Genomic DNA, 17,255 nt, shown 5'->3' on the forward strand with positions numbered 1-17,255 from the left:
ACTGGCCGTGAGGAACGTGAAAGAGGCAAATGGGGACGTCGGGCTCGGCTGCCGGCAGGGAGGATCCACCCGAGTCAGAGAAGAGCTGCCTGGACCAAAGTCTTAAGTAGAAAGGTGGAAACCAGACTTTATTCCTCAAAGGGAAAGAGAGCAGGAAAAGTGGCGCTGGCAGGGAGCTGGAGGGCGTGAAGTGGATGGCTGGTGCCAAGCCCCCGACTCTAGGGCTCCTTGTTAAAAAGGTTAAAGGAGGAAGAGTGGCTCTAAATTGGAGAGGTTTCTGCAGGCACATCACAGAGCCAAAGTGTTTTGCAGAAGACTCCTCAAAGGTGGAAAGCGGCCACCTCCCACCTTCATTTGAGCAGCGACCTAGTCACACACCAGGGTCTGTCAGGCAAGTTCATTTCCCTTCAGGTGAAGGGAAGTCTTAGAAACTGTTTTACGAGATGAAAGGCGGCCTGTTGAGAAAGGCACAGCTTGACCAAAGGTAGCCAGTGTGGTTTCCGGAAAGGACCTTTTCTGCCTTGCTAACTTTTGGAAATCTCTTTTTTTAGAGCCTACATTCCTGTCAGCGTAGACAAGAGGCTAAACGGCAGCCAGGAGAGGCTTGGATCTTCAGACGGTGTTTGACAGGGTCCCGCGTCGGAGGTTAACATCTGGAGGTGGGGAGTTGGGAAGGGGAAGAATCACCTCGCTGATTGAAAATTGGCCAGAGGACGTGAGCGGACGGGGAGAGGAGGCATAAATAGCAGCCTTTCAAGATGAAAGGTAGTTTAATAAAGGAGCGCGTACTGTAGGAGGCTGCACCGGCGGCTCGCGGGCTTTCTGATAGCTACAGCGTGCGAGAGCCGTGGCTGAGGACACAAAGCGAGATTGCAGGTGGGTAGAGGAGGAGCTGGGAATAATGAGGCAGGAGGCATCCGACGCAGGTGGACCGGCGTTTGTTTCTGGGCGGCGCGGAGGTGGCAAATACGGCCGGATCCAGGCAGACCGATAAATTTTACAGCAGCATATTTGGTTATGGGCATCTGACTTCCCTTTAAGCAGAGTCTGGGGCTGTCATTGGTTTTAATGCATCCCCGCTGGCTGTGCTTCTCGCCAAGCTGCCAAGGAAGCCCTACAGGCAGTCGTTTCCGTCACTCTTATTTTTATCCCTCTTTCAGATGGGGGGAAGCAATGACCTGACACATTGGAAGAGCAACCCCCTTTTGTTGGCAGTGGGGGAGAAGAAGGCGGGGATGAGTGAATTCTCCTGCACGTCCCCCCAGATTCGACCTGCAGGTCCAGAATAAGTCAGCCAAGTGCTAGGATGAAACCAAACCCAGGAGCCCATACAAGGCCCTCCTCCCCCTGGCCCTGGTCTGTCTGCCTCGCGGTGGAAGAAGCAGCATTTCGCCACGCTCGCCAAAGCAGGACCATGGTAGACCAGAGGAGGTTACTCTACTGGCCAGATTTTGCAGCACGGGCAGGGAACCCGTGCAGTTTTACATCTGTTAAAGGATCCTGGGGATGGATCCTCAGCTGGTTGGTGTTGTCCTAGCTCCGTCCACCCCCTGGAGCTGCGCCAGTTTATACCAAAGGCCGAGGTCAGCGAGTGCTAAGCTGCTCCTTCCGTCCCGCCTCCCTCCCTCAGATGCACGTGCTCCGAAGAAGCCATCCACACCAGAGGAAGGGGCGTTAGGAGCCCCGTACTGCTGTCAGCACCATGAATCGTGCTGCAAAAAGAGAAGCCGTCCTGGAGATGTTCCTAGCTCCGGTTCTCCTCAAACTTTTGCCCTTCTGACCGTTGAAGCCTTCTGAGGTTCACACATCACTAGAAAAAGGGCCCCCAGGGGACTTCCCAAGACATGTTCCTCAGCGCTCTACTTCTTGTCCTCCATGTAGGCTTATAGTTTTATGCAATGTGAATTCCTTGGGTTATTTTTTTTTGGTACTAATTAACAGTGCGGTGGAAATTATGTTATACAACTGGTAATGAGCAAGATCTCGGATGCTGTCGTACACTGACCGAACCTCAGCGAATTGTAATTAGCTCAGCACTTGATACTTTCTTATTCTGCATTTGCCACTTTTTTTTTTTTCCTGTCTGGGAAAAAAACTAAATAATGAGCTCTTTGAACCTAAATCAAACAACATTTTTAGTGGGCCTAGGTAATGAAATATTAGTCAGGCCCACTGCAATGGGCAGATCAATCGCTGCCTTGCAAGATCTTAAAAGAAGCTCAGAGATAACAGTGGCAGAATGACTTGCTGCTAATTTCCCATAGCAGGCCCTTCTGGGTTACACAGACCGTATCAGAGAGCTCATGTTTGCAATCCTAGTACCTCCTGGAAATGCTCTGAAGAATGAGTTGCCATTTATTTTGCTGAAAGGAGGGCGACTGTGATATGAAAATCTGCACTCGCTGCCCAGGTTAAACTGGCCAGTACTGTGTGCCAAGAGGGAGAAAGGAGTGACAGAAAAGGAGGGCTGAAGGAGGCCACATCTAGACCAAGCAGGACCAGCCCCAACTACATCATCTCAGCCTTTGTCTACCCGGGTCTTCAACACCTCCAAGGATGGAGACTGCACCACCTCTCTGGGGACCCCGTCCCAGTGCTTCACCGCCCTCCTTCTGAGAGCGGTTTTCCTAATATCCGACCTAACCCTCCCTTGATCCAACCTAAACCTTCCTCAGCCGGGTTGTGTGGCAAGCTGGGGTCCTGATGGTTGTACGTTCAAGCCTGGGTGTGTGTCCCTAGGCTTCCCAGCAGAAAACATCTGGGTTTAAGGGTGGTTTGAGGGAGGGGAGTTAAGTCTTGCAGCAGCGGTGAGGGGACTGGACGTGTGCTCGGCCTCGCGGCAGCAAGAGAAAGGTTTCTACAGCAAACAGCAGCTAGCTGCCGAGCTCGGTCGCCCACCGGGGAGACGAGGGTTTGCTTAGCCTGGTTTCCATATTAGAGTCAAGCACCAGCCTCGTCTCCTAGTGCCGTCAGTCTCCTGTGCGAGGAGCTGTGGCAGCACCGAGACTCCTCCCAAGACGCCCGCTCCCCAGTTTCTCAGCGGTAGAGCTGCTGGGAGCATCGCCGTCCCCTGGGAAATCCCCGCGTCTCAGAATCTGCTCTTGTCCTGACTTTGGAGAAGAAACGAAAACCTGGAAATGTTTCACAGAACCGAAACTCCTGAAACAGCTGAGGCAGGAAGCACCGAAACGAGCTGGCAACGTTTTGACTCTCCGATTTATCAGAAGGTTTTGTTCCAATAAAGTCAAGATATCAGAGTAACGTATAATAACAAACGGGTAGCTTTTCAAGCTATTTATGGGGCACTATGAAAGTTTAAAAATGCACGCCAGAGTGCGAGTGTCGGAGCGAATCGTTTAGAAATGTTTCGGGCAAAGCGCCTGTTGAAATCGCCGTGTGCCCGCAAGACTCTTTTGCTCTCATCGAGCAGCGTTTTCGGATGGAAACCGGTTGAGTCGGAAGCGCTTTGACCTGCTCTGCTCACCAAGCAGCCGGTGCCCCCGCTCGGCCCCCAAACTCGTGCTGATCTCAGGCCCGGTGCCCTGCGCTGGGCCAGCCCTGCTTGGGGCACTTTCCAGCTTAATGTTATTAGGCAGCGGTTCAGAAACAGATCCATGTCCAGACAGTGCCCTCGTGTGCCGCGAGGGCCTCTTTTGACACTGGCATCCTTGCTCGTGAGCTCGGCCCCGATCCAGGCAGCTCGTCGTCTCTGCCGAGGGTTAAGCAAGTCTTGTCTGCTCTCTGTCCCCCAAGGCTCTGCGCTTGGTCGTGTCTACGTCTTGTCAGAAAAACCTGGTGGCTTGATGGTGACGCCTTGCCCAGTCACCTGCGGTGCCCAGTGCCTCGCCCCCGTGCTGCCTCCCTCGCACCGCATCAGGAGCTGCGTGCCGAGGAAGGACTCGCATGGTTTCTCCGTTGCAAACGGCTCCAACCTTCCTCCGCTCCTCCCCGGGCAGGGGTGGCGGGCTCCGAAGATGGACCCTGCAAGTCCCTGGGGCAGGACTTCAGGCCGTGCCTGCCAGCAGCGTGCTCCTGGTGCTGCTCAAATGCCCCGTGGACTGCCAGCCTCCGCCGGCTCCATGCCGGGCTGCGCAGGGGAGGGTTGGGGCCAACCTGGCGGGCACTCGGCAGCCCCCACAGACCCCGTGTTTCCTAGGAACGGCGCCTTCAAATGCTGACATCCGGAGAGCCCTCTCCTGGGGACGCGCTTGGCGTGCATCCCGGGACAGGCCTGGGGTAGCTGAGCGGTGCCGCGGGCATGCCCTGGCAAAGCTGAGACGATCGGTGACCGTCCCCTCCCCATCAAGTCCCGGCGCCTGGATTTAAAGCGCTCTTGGTCACTTGGGATATAAGGATGTGGTCTGGGGAGGCTCCTTGTACTACGCAGTCCCCTCTGGGTGCAGCCCGTCGGAGGCGCCCACCCTGCAAGGAGCAGAAGGGCCGTGAGCATCGCTCCAGAGCGCTGCGCGTGGACCGAGCTCTCGGGCAGGTTAAGCTCTCTCTCCTCCGTGTTTTATTTCCTAGTGCACATTTTGCAAGCCAGGCTGATTAGCACTCACCTAAACAAGTGCCCGGGCCGCTTGGCCTCTGCAGCAGAGCCCTGGCTGACACTCCGGCAGCCTTCGGGGCCTTTGCTGTCTTTCTAAACACTTCCCTTCTCTCCTGTAGAGCTGCCTTATTGCAGCAATAAAAATAACAAGGTCCCCGCAGACCTCTTTATAAAGAACAATTTAGAGCCAGGAGTAAGTGTGGGGATCAGGATGAAAATAGGCTATCGGAGTGCTAATGTGATATACAAGTGTGGTTCGCGTGTTATATTGGCGGAGCAGAGTTGTGCGTCTCAGGAGAGCAGGGCTCAGCGTGGGACGGGCTGTAGTGGGTCTGGGCTGGGACCGGCAGCAGGGAGGGCCTGTCCCGGTCTCGCGCGGGGTCTGGGGGTGTGAAGTGGTCCTAGCAGCTTATTCAGCCCACACCAAATAAATCCATCCGACTGCAAGCCGGACGGTTATACATGTCGGGCTGGAAGAACAGATAGGACACGGCTGGGCCACGTGGGTTCTGGGCTCTTAGTTCGCTCTAGTCGAGGGCTTCAGGTTGTGGCTGTGATCTCCAAAACAAAACGGGGGCAGTACCGCAGCCAAGCTGCTCCCCCCGCCAGGGTCCCTGCCCCTGGGACCTGCTGGCACCGCGGGTGCGTCGTAGGGGGCTTTGCGGCGCTGCGTGATGGCAAATGAGGTACCCAACGTGCCCGGGGGAAGAGGAGCGTTCAAATCCAACAGCTCGCGGGGGAGGCAGGCCACAGCTTTAGCAGTAGTGGCCGGGGAGGGCAGGGCTGTCCGGTTAGCAAGCCCCAGGCAGGACGGCGGCTGGGCTGCTCAGGAGGCCTGCCGGCACGCTTGCAGGACAGGGGGGCTGGTCCCCTACACAGGCACAGGAGTAGTGGCTCATGTTTAGCCCACAGCAAACTAGCAAACAAAAACCCAGGCTCTGCTGACGCCAAGGAGGCAGAAGCAGCTGGGACTGCAAAGGGTGATCCAGAGCGAAGCATGAATCCGAGCTCTAAACTTCCCATTTCCCAGCACTCGCGCTTTGCAGGTGAAGCAGGGACTCCGGCGGCGTCTCCGTCCCAGAGCGGTTTTGCTTCCCAACCCGCTGCGCCGGACAGTCGCCTTTTCCTCGTAGCCGTAGCCCGAGGGCTCGGACAGCAGGCGCTCCCGGCTCGGCCCCTGACGCCGGGGCTCTTCTGCCGACTTCCACTGCGGTGTGCTAGATTCCTGCCTTTGCCGCCGCAGCTCCACTGCTTGCAGCTGGAGGCACAGGCCTGTTAGCTGCCAAGCCCTGAGGTTTCCTGTGTGAAGTCTGCTCTGCTGATAGTTTTACGCAGAACAAACCCTAGACCATGAATATCCTAGAAAACCCAAACCGAATGATGTACATCTCTTACCGAGAAACCTCTCGAAATAGAAACGCCGTGGCCGCCCGTCTAACCGCACCGAGCAATCGTCGGGTTAGTCTTCCTGCAGCCGCGAGCCCCGGTTTGGGTGCTGGAGGCTGGCGGTGCAGTGGGCACCGGGAACGCTGTTTGTGCAGCGCCTCGCACGCTGCAGGGCTCCGGAAAGCTTTGCTGCGGAGCAGGGTGACAGGAGCACGGCCGCGCTGGGCGCAGAGGCGAAGCGGTGCTGCCCTGAGCCCCGCTGCACCCACAGCCACGACCTTAACTCTGCCCAGCTGGTGCCCAGAGCACTAGGCCATACATTTTCCCATTAAGTCTCCGGGCGTCAGGAAGACAGCCGGTTCCTCTGGGAATCCCCCAGGGAGAGAGGAGGCTTGCAAGAGAGAGAAGGTGGGCTGGACTTTCTGGATTGGCAGTGATTATCGCCTTTCTTTTTTTAATAAGCAGGTGTCTAAAGGCCCCCTGGCTCCTGCTGCGGACATCTTTCTTTCATGCTGAAGTTTAGCGGGCAAAGGAACGGCCCTAATTCCCCACTTGCGCGACGTGGGCCGTGGCAGGGATTCAGGGGCACAGACCTTGTGGCTGTGCGATGGCTGCGGAGAGGAGTGGTGCCCTTACAGCACTGCTTCCCAAACTTTTCCTCAGCATGACCCCATTTATGGCCCCCACCCCGCGACCCCATCCGCTGGTGTTGGGAGCCCATTTGGGGGTGCGACTCACGGTTTGGGAGCCGCTGCCTTAAAGCTCCCCCTCGCTGCATGGGGATCCGCGTCCGGGCCGACCCCTGTGGTGTGATCAGCACCGCCCCCCCCCGACACTTCCCTTCTGGGGGCTGCTCCTCGTGGAGGCCAGCACCAAGCTTTCCACGCTGACCACCAGCTTTCCACAACGCTGACCGCCGGCTTTCCCCCAGGACGGCTGGCCCGATGCAGTGCAGCAGGCCCAGGGCGCGCCCCTCTCTTCGCAGCCTCGAAGCGCTCCCGAAGAGCATCTCTGTTAGGCTCAGAGCATCCCGAGGGGACCCGATTCCTGCCGCTTGCCCCCAGGGGCTCTGCTCTGACCCCCTTTGTAAATCGACGGCATCGCAGAGCAGCCAGAGAGCACCCCGACCCCCAGGCCCACCGGCTTATTTAACTAACCAGTGCTGGGCAGAGTCATGCACTTAGTTCAGGGTGCAACCCCGTGCCCCAGGGCATGCCACGGGCACCCTGGAAATCCTCCTAACCCAGCAGGGGAGATGATCTGCCCCGGCTGCAAGGCCCTGCAGCCAGGCTGCCCGCAAGCCTGCTGCGGCTGGTCTCCGGGAGCCTGTTGCAAATGCACGGAAGAGTCTCTTCCTTGCTACTCCCCGCACAGCCGGCTCGTCCCTCGCAGGTCCCTGCAGTGCCAGTGCCGGTAGTGCAAAGCCCCCGCGTCCTACCCCCTTCCAGGCAGCACCTTGTTTTGTGCCTGCTCCGGGCCACTGCTGAGCCCCTCGTGGTGCCTGCCGGCAGGGGTGGGGGCTGCTCTGAGCCCCGCCGGCCTCCCCCAGCTCGCGTCGTGCGAGGCACGCAAGCATGAGACTGCTGTAACGTTGAGCAAGGTTTTCCAACACATGCTTTCCCCTGGCACGTCGCCACCCGCAGCGCAGCGTGCCAGCATCACACTTCGACTTAAAGAGGGAAAACTGCCAGATAAATGTTTTAGTTGCAGACCCGTTTCATTGTTGAGTTCTCAAATCTTGGCTGACGCCCCTGCGAGGGGATGGGGAGGCAGCCTGGGCGCTGAGGCGGCTGCACAGAGGCAGAGGAAACGTGTTGTGGGAAGGCGCTCGGAGGGCCGAGCCCACCGCTTCGCTGCATTACTGGCCCGGGCCTGTCCGCACCGGGGGCATGGGGCGCCTGTTTAAGGGCCGGCAGCACAGCATGGGGTGCATTGGAGACCTAAAGGCAGGGCTGGTTAAAGCTGGGATTTGCAGCGCCCCGTGGCACTGCACGTGGCTTGTCCGGGCGAAAGGTGGGCTTCTCGGCGCGACTGCTGTGGGCCCCACTTGCCGCTCCCTTCGTGTCCCAGCAGTTTTGGGAAGAAGAGTCTTGCTTGTGCCGTTTCACCTCCAGCGCCCCAGGGTCTGCGCACCTCGCTGATACCCCTCCTGGCAGACTTCCCCCCAGTGCAAAAGCCGGCGAACACCGTTGCATCGCTGGGACGCAGCCTGCTGCCTCCTAGTCCCCCGTGCTCCCCCCACAGCGGTACCCCTTGGTGAAAATAGGGCTTCTGGGCTTGTTCCTAGCTGGGTGAAACCCTGCACGCAGCCCGGGCGGAGGGAGTCTGTGCGGCGCCATCCAGCACGAGCCCCAAATCCTTTGGCAATAAATCCGGTCCCTCCTTCTCGCCCCTCTCTGCTGCGTGCTGCCTGCCTGCAAGGTCCGATGGAGCCGGTCTGCCTTAGACCCACGCGTGCAGAGCAGGGGGGAGAGCAGAGAAGCCGAGAGGGAAGGTGAGAGGAAGGAAAAGGCTGAGCTCCCCGGGAAGGCCTCCATGCAATGTGAACAAACACACCCCCATTGCTGCTGTTTCCCGGCGCGAGCCTTGCTCGTGTGCCCCGTGTCTTCCGGGCTAGGCACCTGCACGCGCTCTCCTCACCACGGATCATGTAATTTGTTCTCAGATCACTGTCTCCATTAATTGTCTTAAACTAGCCGAACTTCATTTCACTTTATCCCCTCGTGGCCCTCGTAGGTTTTAATTACCTTTAGGTGGGTCCCCGTATAATCGCACATCGGGTTCATTAAAGATCGCAATATGTTCGCCTAATAGGTTTCCCATTAAAATCCAAGGGGTTCCCATCAACGTGAGTTATGGGACGTGGCACAAAACCCACTAAAAACCCAATATGTTTAATTAAAGAAAACTGAACCTGATCTGCGTCTGTTAGGGAGGGCTACAAAAAAATGCCAAGATATAAAAAAAACAGAATATTAAAAAAATAAATAAAAAAATTGCAAATCAGTGAAATGCGGGGAAGAGCTTCCCGTGCTTTGCCTAGCTACGTGGAAGGAGCGTGGGGCACGCTACACCACTTGCTCCACCTTCACGTGCCTTCCCGGCGTGGACTTGGCGGTGCCCCCGCGCTGTGGGGGAGCCTGGGCCCAGGCCTGCCCCCCCTGTACCTGCCCAGGGACCCCGCTCCCAGGCCGCAGCCTGCCCCTGCCAGAGCCGGCTGTGCTCCCCTCCTCTCCTCCCCAGTCCTGGGCCCCTTGCGCGGTGCTCGGCAGGGAGGACGTCTGTCCACTCCCGCCCGCAGCGGCTGTGTTGGGCTCTGCTCGAGCTGCTCGGCTCTGTTGGCCCCACTGCCTGCCGGCGCCGCTGCGTCCCAGCTGCCGCTCCGCAAGCAGGACTGCGGGGAAAAATCAAACCTCTCCAAAGCCCAGTAAGTGAAACTGTGACTCCTCATGGCAACTCCCCATTATACCCGGCTCGTTTGCTATTTTCTCTGCTCTTCCTTTCCTGCTGCCTTCATTACGGAGCCGAGTATCGCGAGGGCAGCATGACATGAATCCAGAACGGCACATTATTCAGGCAGGCTGGCTCCTACCTCAATGCTTGCACGTTTGTTAGCATTTCTGGACTGGAGACGGAGGGGAGGGAGAGGGGGACTTGCAAATAGATGCTTTTAGAGTCGTGAGGGTGGATTCGCAGTGTGTGCGCGCATGCATGCGTGTGTGTGTGTGTGCGTGCGCATGTGCACATAGGAAAATGTGTAGTGTTTAATTGCAAACTGCAGCTTTCCAGGGGCTTTGCCATTGTCACTGTGCCATGCACAAAGCCCCTGGGATCCTCAAGGTCGCAGTGCACAGCAGCTCCAAACGTGCAGCTCCCTCCGCTATGTGACCTAGAGCAGAATCCCCACTAGCTGTCAGCAGTGCGGGTCCCATGGCACACGCTTACGGACATCTGGTCCCATCCAGTAGAGAACAGCGGTGAGGCTTTGTAAAGCAGTACGCTGCAGGAAAGGTGGGCGGCAGATGATGTTCCAGCTTCTTTGTCAGCAGAGCGTTAGCCAGACCAGAGGAGATGGACCTCATCTGCATGTCATTTGCATCTCAGTTGATTGCACCGCCGTTTGGTTAATCCCTGGGACTCTCTCTCTCCACTCTTGTATGGCATCAGGTACCCACTCCCAAATCTACGAGCCGCGGTCTGTTGTTGCGGCTCAACGTGCAGAGTCCGCCTGCCCCATCCGGGCGGTTGCAGCTTTCCGCCAAGTGCTGCACTGCCCGCTGGATGCCGCGTTCACGCGGGGGTGCGCGGTGTCGTTCTCAAACGTCCGCACCCAGATCTCAGTCTGTTCAGCTTGACCCACGCTTCCCTGTCAAGGTCCTGCCCAGTGGAGCACAAGCGTAGCTCCTGTTTACAGTAATCCACTTTTGGCAGCGGCTGCACCCCAGAGTAGGTGTCCACCTGACATTATGCAGAGTAAATTCACTCATGGGTAGATGAGCCCTCGGGCAAAAACCAAGCCCCAGATCTCTGTCCCAGTTCCCCGTGTCTGTGTGGGTTTGCATTCCTGCAAAGTGCCAGGCAGGCGCGAGGCTTCCTGAACAACAACAGCAAGGGGCAAAGGGACGTGGGGTGGAGCGCCTGCTTCGGAAAATTTCTGAGAGACAGATGGAGGAAGTTTTTAAAGGCAGAAAGTAGAACGCGGAGCAAAACCTGGGGGCCCGTCCAGAGATCTCCAGTGCTGGAAGGTGGCAGCTCTGCTTTCGGTTCAGGCTTCGTGGTGGGTCCTTCGATCTGCGGAGAGGCAGAGCTCGTGGCTGGGCACAGCACTGCATGAACGTGGGTAGGTTGCTACCACCCAGACCCGGGGCTGGTTTCCAAACCGGAAGGGGACCAGCTGCGTCCCCATGGCACCATCCCGCGCCTTCCCCTCGAGCCCCGCAGGGGTGCTGGCTGGCGTTTTCGGGCTGGGACAAAAGCCTCATTTCAGGGCATCTTTGGGGATGTCGAGACCCTGCCCAGAAGCTGGGGACCCTCCTGGAAAGTGCGGGACGGTTGCTTGTTTGAGAGAACTTAAAAATTATTTCTCCCCAGGAACTGAATCTCGTCGCTCTCTTTTTAGCTGCTGTGGGTGATTCAGTTTTTCACTTGGCTCCAAGCAGCAAATGTGTCTAAAAGAAACATCAAATTTAACTCTGGTTTGTGGCTCATTAAAGGAAAATCATAGTAACCCCCTCCTCCCTCTACCCCCTTGCATTTAGTGCTGCTGAAAGGTGCCAGACCGTCGTCGCCTGTGGATATCCAGTCCCGGGACCAGGCAGGAGGCGAAGTCTGGTGTGGAGCAGCAAAACTTCCCGGGCCCGCAGCCCCGCTCTGGAGAGCTCCTCTCTAGCGGTGAGTGCGTCCTCTCTTACTGCTCAGTACAACGACCAGGGGAGCAGGCATGGAGAGCAGGCTGGACCATGCAGAGCTAATGAGACGGACTGAAAATTAAATAAGGCCCCAGGCCTCGCAGCCTTTGGAAGTTATCAAGGCTGATTGTGCATCGCTCGCGTGCTACCCCCTGCACACGCCTTCCCCGCAACCCTGCCATTTCTCCTCCCACTCATCCCAGGCTGCAGACCTTTCAAACTAGTTTCCACCACTTTGTCCTCCATTTGGTCAAATGCTGGTTGTCTGGCGGCGCTTCTTTTCCAGAAGTGCATGTGCTTCGTTTTCTCTCCAGCTCTGTCATTTTTTATTAACTCAAGCAAAATTTTAGGCAAGCGAACACCCTCTTTGAAAATACTTTGAGTAACTTAATATGAGACTGTCTGAAAAACCCTGAAAACTTTCCAGGCCTCCAAGCGGAGCAGACTGCGGCCGTGTCGAAGGGAAGTTTGCAGGGCAGGCAGCTGGGGTCTGCAGCTCCCATCAGCGTGTCTTGAAGCCAAGCCATTCGCAGCTGCGCTCTCCTCTCCAGTGCCGCCTGGTCATTTCTGCATGGGCTGATATGGCTGCGACCAAGTTTCGGGGCATGGTGCCTTTCCCAGGAGATCGTGCTTTATAGATCAGGTGAATTGGGCTGAATGTGGAGGCCTGGTGTCTCAGACCCGTGGACCCCTGGCAGTGTCTGTATCTGGGGTCAGAGGCACGATCCTGCAGTGCCATGCCCTGCTCTGTGGGCACTTGGATGCAGCTCAGACAAACAGACTATTTCACAGTAGCAGGAAAAGTGTGTTGTGAGGAGTGAACAGAAAGCATCCACATTGCTGCAAGGGGCAAAATGATGGGTGGGGGCAGCTGAGAACTGCAGAAGCTGTTTCAGATGCTAATAAGTCCATTAAACGTTCAAAATACCATGTGCCTGAACTGAATAAATTGCACTGAGTGGGGGAAAAGAGCCAAGCATTTGCTGAAAAGAAAGTCGATGAGGGGAAACGTTGGAGGGGATTGTGGTGGGGTGTGACAGGATCGCTGCTGCTTCTGAGAGAGAGACGGAGCAAGGCAAAGAGCCCCTGCTTGGCCCTCTGCAGAAGCCCGATCTGCCCCGCACGACACAAGAACATGCTAAGAAAGAGGCCAGGTGTTGCTCGAGACTCTCTGGCCGCGCGCGACTGCCAGACAGCAGAGAGATGAAGTTTTCATGTTAACAGCTCCTGGCAGGCTCCAAATTCTTTGGCTTTTCACGATTTGTGGAAGTGCCAAGAACGGCGAGGAACACAGGGTAAAAAATATTTTGCTCCTGTAAAGAGTCAGCTCAGAAGGTGCAGCGGGGAGCCCCTTGGCCCAGCCCGGGCACGCACCGCCCCTCCGGCCAGGGAAGAGCGCGTCCTGCGCGGCCCCTGGAGCGCGCAGGGCAGACGGAGGAGACGCCGGGGCTCTGTCCGGTCGCACGTATGCAGGATACCTGCAAGGAACGCGCTCTTCGGAAAGGGGCTCTCAGCTGGGCCTCTGGCCCGTGCCCTGGGTGCGCAACGCACGCCGGCAAATGATCCCTGTCCTTTGAAAGTCAGCACAGAACGACTCGCAGCTGTTTGAACAACAGGAGACGGGAGTCTCGAGCCCGAAGAGGCCTTCTGCTGAAGGGAAGCCTCGCATCCGCTTTGCTACCTGCAGCTTCCTATCCCCCGTGGCAGCCCTTGCACGCGTGGCAGCTCCCTCCGTCCTGCCAGCTGTCCAGGGCACAGGCAGGACGTGCGCCCCCCATACGGCTCCCAATCTGCCTGTGGAGCCCACCAACCCCGGGGGGCATTGGAGCCAAGAGCTGACTGGGACTCGAGCAAAGCATCGGGGATTTACACAGGTCACGAGGCCATCTGGAGCTACAGTCGTACGAGCTTACATGCTCTATAAGGGGTGTCATTTTGGAGGGGATAGAAACCCTTCTGCCTCCAGACACGAGCGGCCTCCAGCTGCTGAAGGCTAGGGAGGGCCTCGCGCTCTGGGGAGGGTTTCACACCTGCAAAGTTTCTTGCATCTTCCTCTGAAAGAGCTGCTGCGGGCGCTGGCAAAGGCAGATACGGGACTAGACAGGACACTTTCCTGACCTGTTACAGCAGCTCCTGCGTTCCTGGATCCCTTCTTGCCAAGCTGGTATTTTATCCCTGGTGGGGAGCGTTGCTGCGGCAGCCCGGGCACTCGGTATTTTCACGCACACGTTGCTAATAGTAGAGCCGTGGAGAAGGACCACCCCACCCCGACACATGCACTGGCACGGCTCCAGCGTCCACTTGTGCACGCGTGTGCTGCTTGCTAATTAGACGGTGTGCAGGTAGGGCTGTGAATGAAGACACCGGCTGCCTCAGGTTACCCGGCTTCCTAAAGTTTCCTTTGAGCCCAGGCTGGCTGGTGCTGATTGCAAGGATGCTCAGTAATTACAGAGCACTTCACACTTTGAAAGGGCACCCACCTTAATCCATCACAGCCCTGGGAGGCTGGGAGTGTTGTCTGCATTATACAGATTAGGCGACTAAAGCAGGAGGCGAGTGGCTTAATTTCCAGAGGCAGTCAGTGGGAAAGGGAGGCGCTCAGCCCCTGGCGCCTGCCTAACGCCGCTGAGAAATGAGGCCATAAAAGGTTTCACTGTGAGCCGATGGCAGAGCTGAGACTCATTCTCCTCCTCTGCGTGGGTGCACTTCTTCACACCGTGACCCCGGCCGTCTGAGCTGTGCCCTGGCACCGGCGCTGTAACCAGAGGTGGTTGGAAACATTTCTTGTGCCCTCGGAAAAATCGATTTTCTACCAAAAACCAGAAAACCGAAATACTGAATTTGAAAGGCTCCTCGTGGGAGTCACGGGTTGGATGTCTCATGCCCATGGGTTGGTGCCCAGCATTTCCTGTGATGCCCCCGTCACCTTGCCCCTTGGAGAGAGGATGTGGTGTTTTCCGGGCATCCCCTGGCTGTGGCGTGTCGGGGGTCAAGTCCGGCCAGGGAGCTGGCCTCTAGATGAGCCCGGGAAGACGAGGTGACCGAACGGCAGCTCCCTTGAGGCCCTGTATCCAAAGAGAAGCGGTTCAGGCTTTGGCCTGGTCGGGAAAGCGCACGGTCCCTGTGAGAAACGGAGACGAGAACGTAATCTCCGCAACTCAGTTTTCTGTCGAACCCCCCAGCTCGGATGGGACGTTTTGGACCCGCGCTGGCTATTGCAGCCTACAAGTGGGGCTGGGAGTCAGGGAGGGAAGAGACGGGTTTGCCTGCTGTTCCTGCCTCAGGGGACGGTGTCTCTTTTTCTGGGCATCTCTCTCTCTGTAAGGCTGTCTTATCTGGGGGGTTTCTGGAGAGCCACGGCGCAGCTCCCTTGCACCGCTCAGTGCCAGACTGGTCCCCCTGGTTGCTCCTGCTCCCTGCTGCCTCTGCACCCCGCTCCTCCAGCAAACCCTCTCGATGGCTTTCAACAACGCCATTTTCCGTGCTTCCAAGGCTGTGTCCAAAAAATCCCTTTTCAGCAGCAAGCGCTTTCTGAATGGGTCACGTTTCTGCCACCCTGCGATAAGCTGCAGCAGACACAGAGCGTGTCAAGGGGTGTTCAAGAAGCAGCCCGACGCCAGCGAAGGAAACAGTCCTTGAAGCACTTCAGTGTTGAAAGCCCCTCTTACCCAGTGGTAAGTGCTGCTGGGAGCAATCAGCAAGACTAATAAAGTGTACTCAGAGGAGAGGCTTCGCACGAGTGTCCAGCCTCCGGGTGTCTACGGAAATCTGGACCCGACTGATGACTGAAGGAGCCGTGCTGTCCAGAGGACGGGCTCTCCTGGCTCGGCGTGGCAACCCAGCCACGCTGTGGGCTAGCTGCTCAGCTACAAGGGGGACAGGCCCTGGGGGATTTGTATGCTCGGCAAAACCGGGGCCAAGGGGGTCAGCCGGTCACTAGAGAGCTGTAAACGTGCTAAACAACAGCTTGGACTGGCTGGGAAGAGCGGCGTGCGGGGACGGGGTCCGGGGCCAGCAAAAGAGACACGTGTCCGGCAACGACCCGAGTGCCCAGGGCACTCTGTGAACGTGCCCCGAGTGCATGGCACGGCAGCTTGTGTCGGCACAGCTGGCTGGGCTCGCTGCTCAGGCCCTGCACGGAGGTGGCCCCGGCGTCCCTGCCGGCACTGCACGTAGACAGACCCTCCGGGCTGCAGCTGCCATTAGGATTGAATTATAACAGAGCCACGAGTGCCCGGTCACGACTTCCACCGACGCGCTGATCTCTGCCCGTAATACGTGCCGCTCAGAGCCCGTCACAGCCTGGTAATGCGGGGTAAATCTTTGTTCGTTCTTTTGAAACCGTGTGTGAACGGGCCCCCGGTACAAATCGTGACCGCGGCACGTAGGCACTAGGCAGTGTCTGTTCGGCTGCCCGAGTGGGACCGGGAAGGGGGGAAAGCAGGACCGCATTCGGGAGCTTACTCTGGGCTGGGAGCTGGCTGGAGAGGCAGCAGAGATGGGTGCATCTTCCTGGGAGACAGGCAGACAGGGTGGTGTGTGTGCACGAGTGCGAGTGTGTGCGTGTGCGAGTGTGTGTGCATGCACACCATTCAGAAGTGGGAAATTCCCGGCACAGCCTCGCACTGCCCCGATGCTTCTCTCCAGGCGCTTCTCCAGGCCGTGCCTACCTGCCAGGCTGACTTTGTGCCCCGGTATTTCCACTGGCACAGCGCCTGGAGGGCTCGCTAGCCGGGGGCTGGCTCTGTCGTGCCGGCGGAAAGCCGGGGGACTCTCCCCGCGGCGCTGGCATGACAGGGGCCCCCCCAGCTCCTTGCAGTAGGTCGTGCACACCTCAGACTCGTCCTTTCAGTATTACAGCGAGGATCTGGCCTAACCACCGCCTGTTTGAGGTTTGCCTGGCCCGGCCCCGAAAGCCGACAGCTACGGTGTGCGCTCTCGGCGCGGCTCGTCAGCTCAGCTCCCCGCTCGTTCTCGGTGAGCCGGGGCAGCTGAAGAAACCTCTGGGCATGACTCACTTTTTCTCACTCTCCGTGTCTTGGAGTCACTTCTTAGAAATTGCAGATGCAGAGATACCGCTGCATCCCGGCGGGGGCTGGGGGGGTGGGGAATTAAGTACCAAACTTATTCTGTCGTCCTGTGGTTTGAAGAGGCGTCGGGGCTAGCCGTGGATCCGTCCCGAGCGCGTGGCTGGCGAGGGATGGCCGATGCAGCCCCGTAGCAGAAGGAGGTGGAGGTGGCTCGTGGATTTGACTCCTGGAGCTCATGAACGCTTGCAAGGCATCTCGCTGCCCTGGGCTCGGCTGCAATCATCCAGCAAAGCTGGACGGCAGCGCTTAAAGAAAGACCCCCGCCCTGCCCTCGGGGAGCGGCGCCTCAGTCTGCATTACATGCAGCACTGAATAATGCAGGCAGAGGGAGAAATGGGGTCTTCCCCCCCACCCCCAGCTCTGGGGACCCACCGAGGGCCGCACTTGACTCTGGCAACCTTGACTTGCTGGATCCCAAGAGGGGGGTCACTCCTGACACTGTTGCATGTGTCACGCAACCTCACGGAGGTTTGCAGGGCCCAGGTCAGGGGCAGGATTTCTGCCCCCCCATTTCAGAGCTTGCCCTGCACTCCTTTGTGCTTCCCCGAAGTGCCAGGTGCTTGCTCCGAGCCTGCCGGGGCGGGCGGCACCAGCCCCCCGAAGCGCCTGCCTCTCTGCACACCCAGCGAGGGGACGCTGGCAGGCGGAGCCGTCCTGGCACGGCCGCAGAGCCCCGGCGTCATCACGCGACGGTCCTGTTTGGGCATCCCATCCTCAGCGCAGCTGCGGGTGCCAGAGCACGTGTTAACGAGCCCCTTGTGCCAGGGTTGCTCCTTAGCTAATTGCCTTCCAAGGAGCCAGCCGTGTACCTGGGACTAATCA

The sequence above is a fragment of the Gavialis gangeticus genome, unplaced genomic scaffold (genome assembly GCF_001723915.1).
Source record: "Gavialis gangeticus isolate Ggan-Ray unplaced genomic scaffold, GavGan_comp1, whole genome shotgun sequence".
NCBI classification, from domain to species: domain Eukaryota; kingdom Metazoa; phylum Chordata; order Crocodylia; family Gavialidae; genus Gavialis; species Gavialis gangeticus.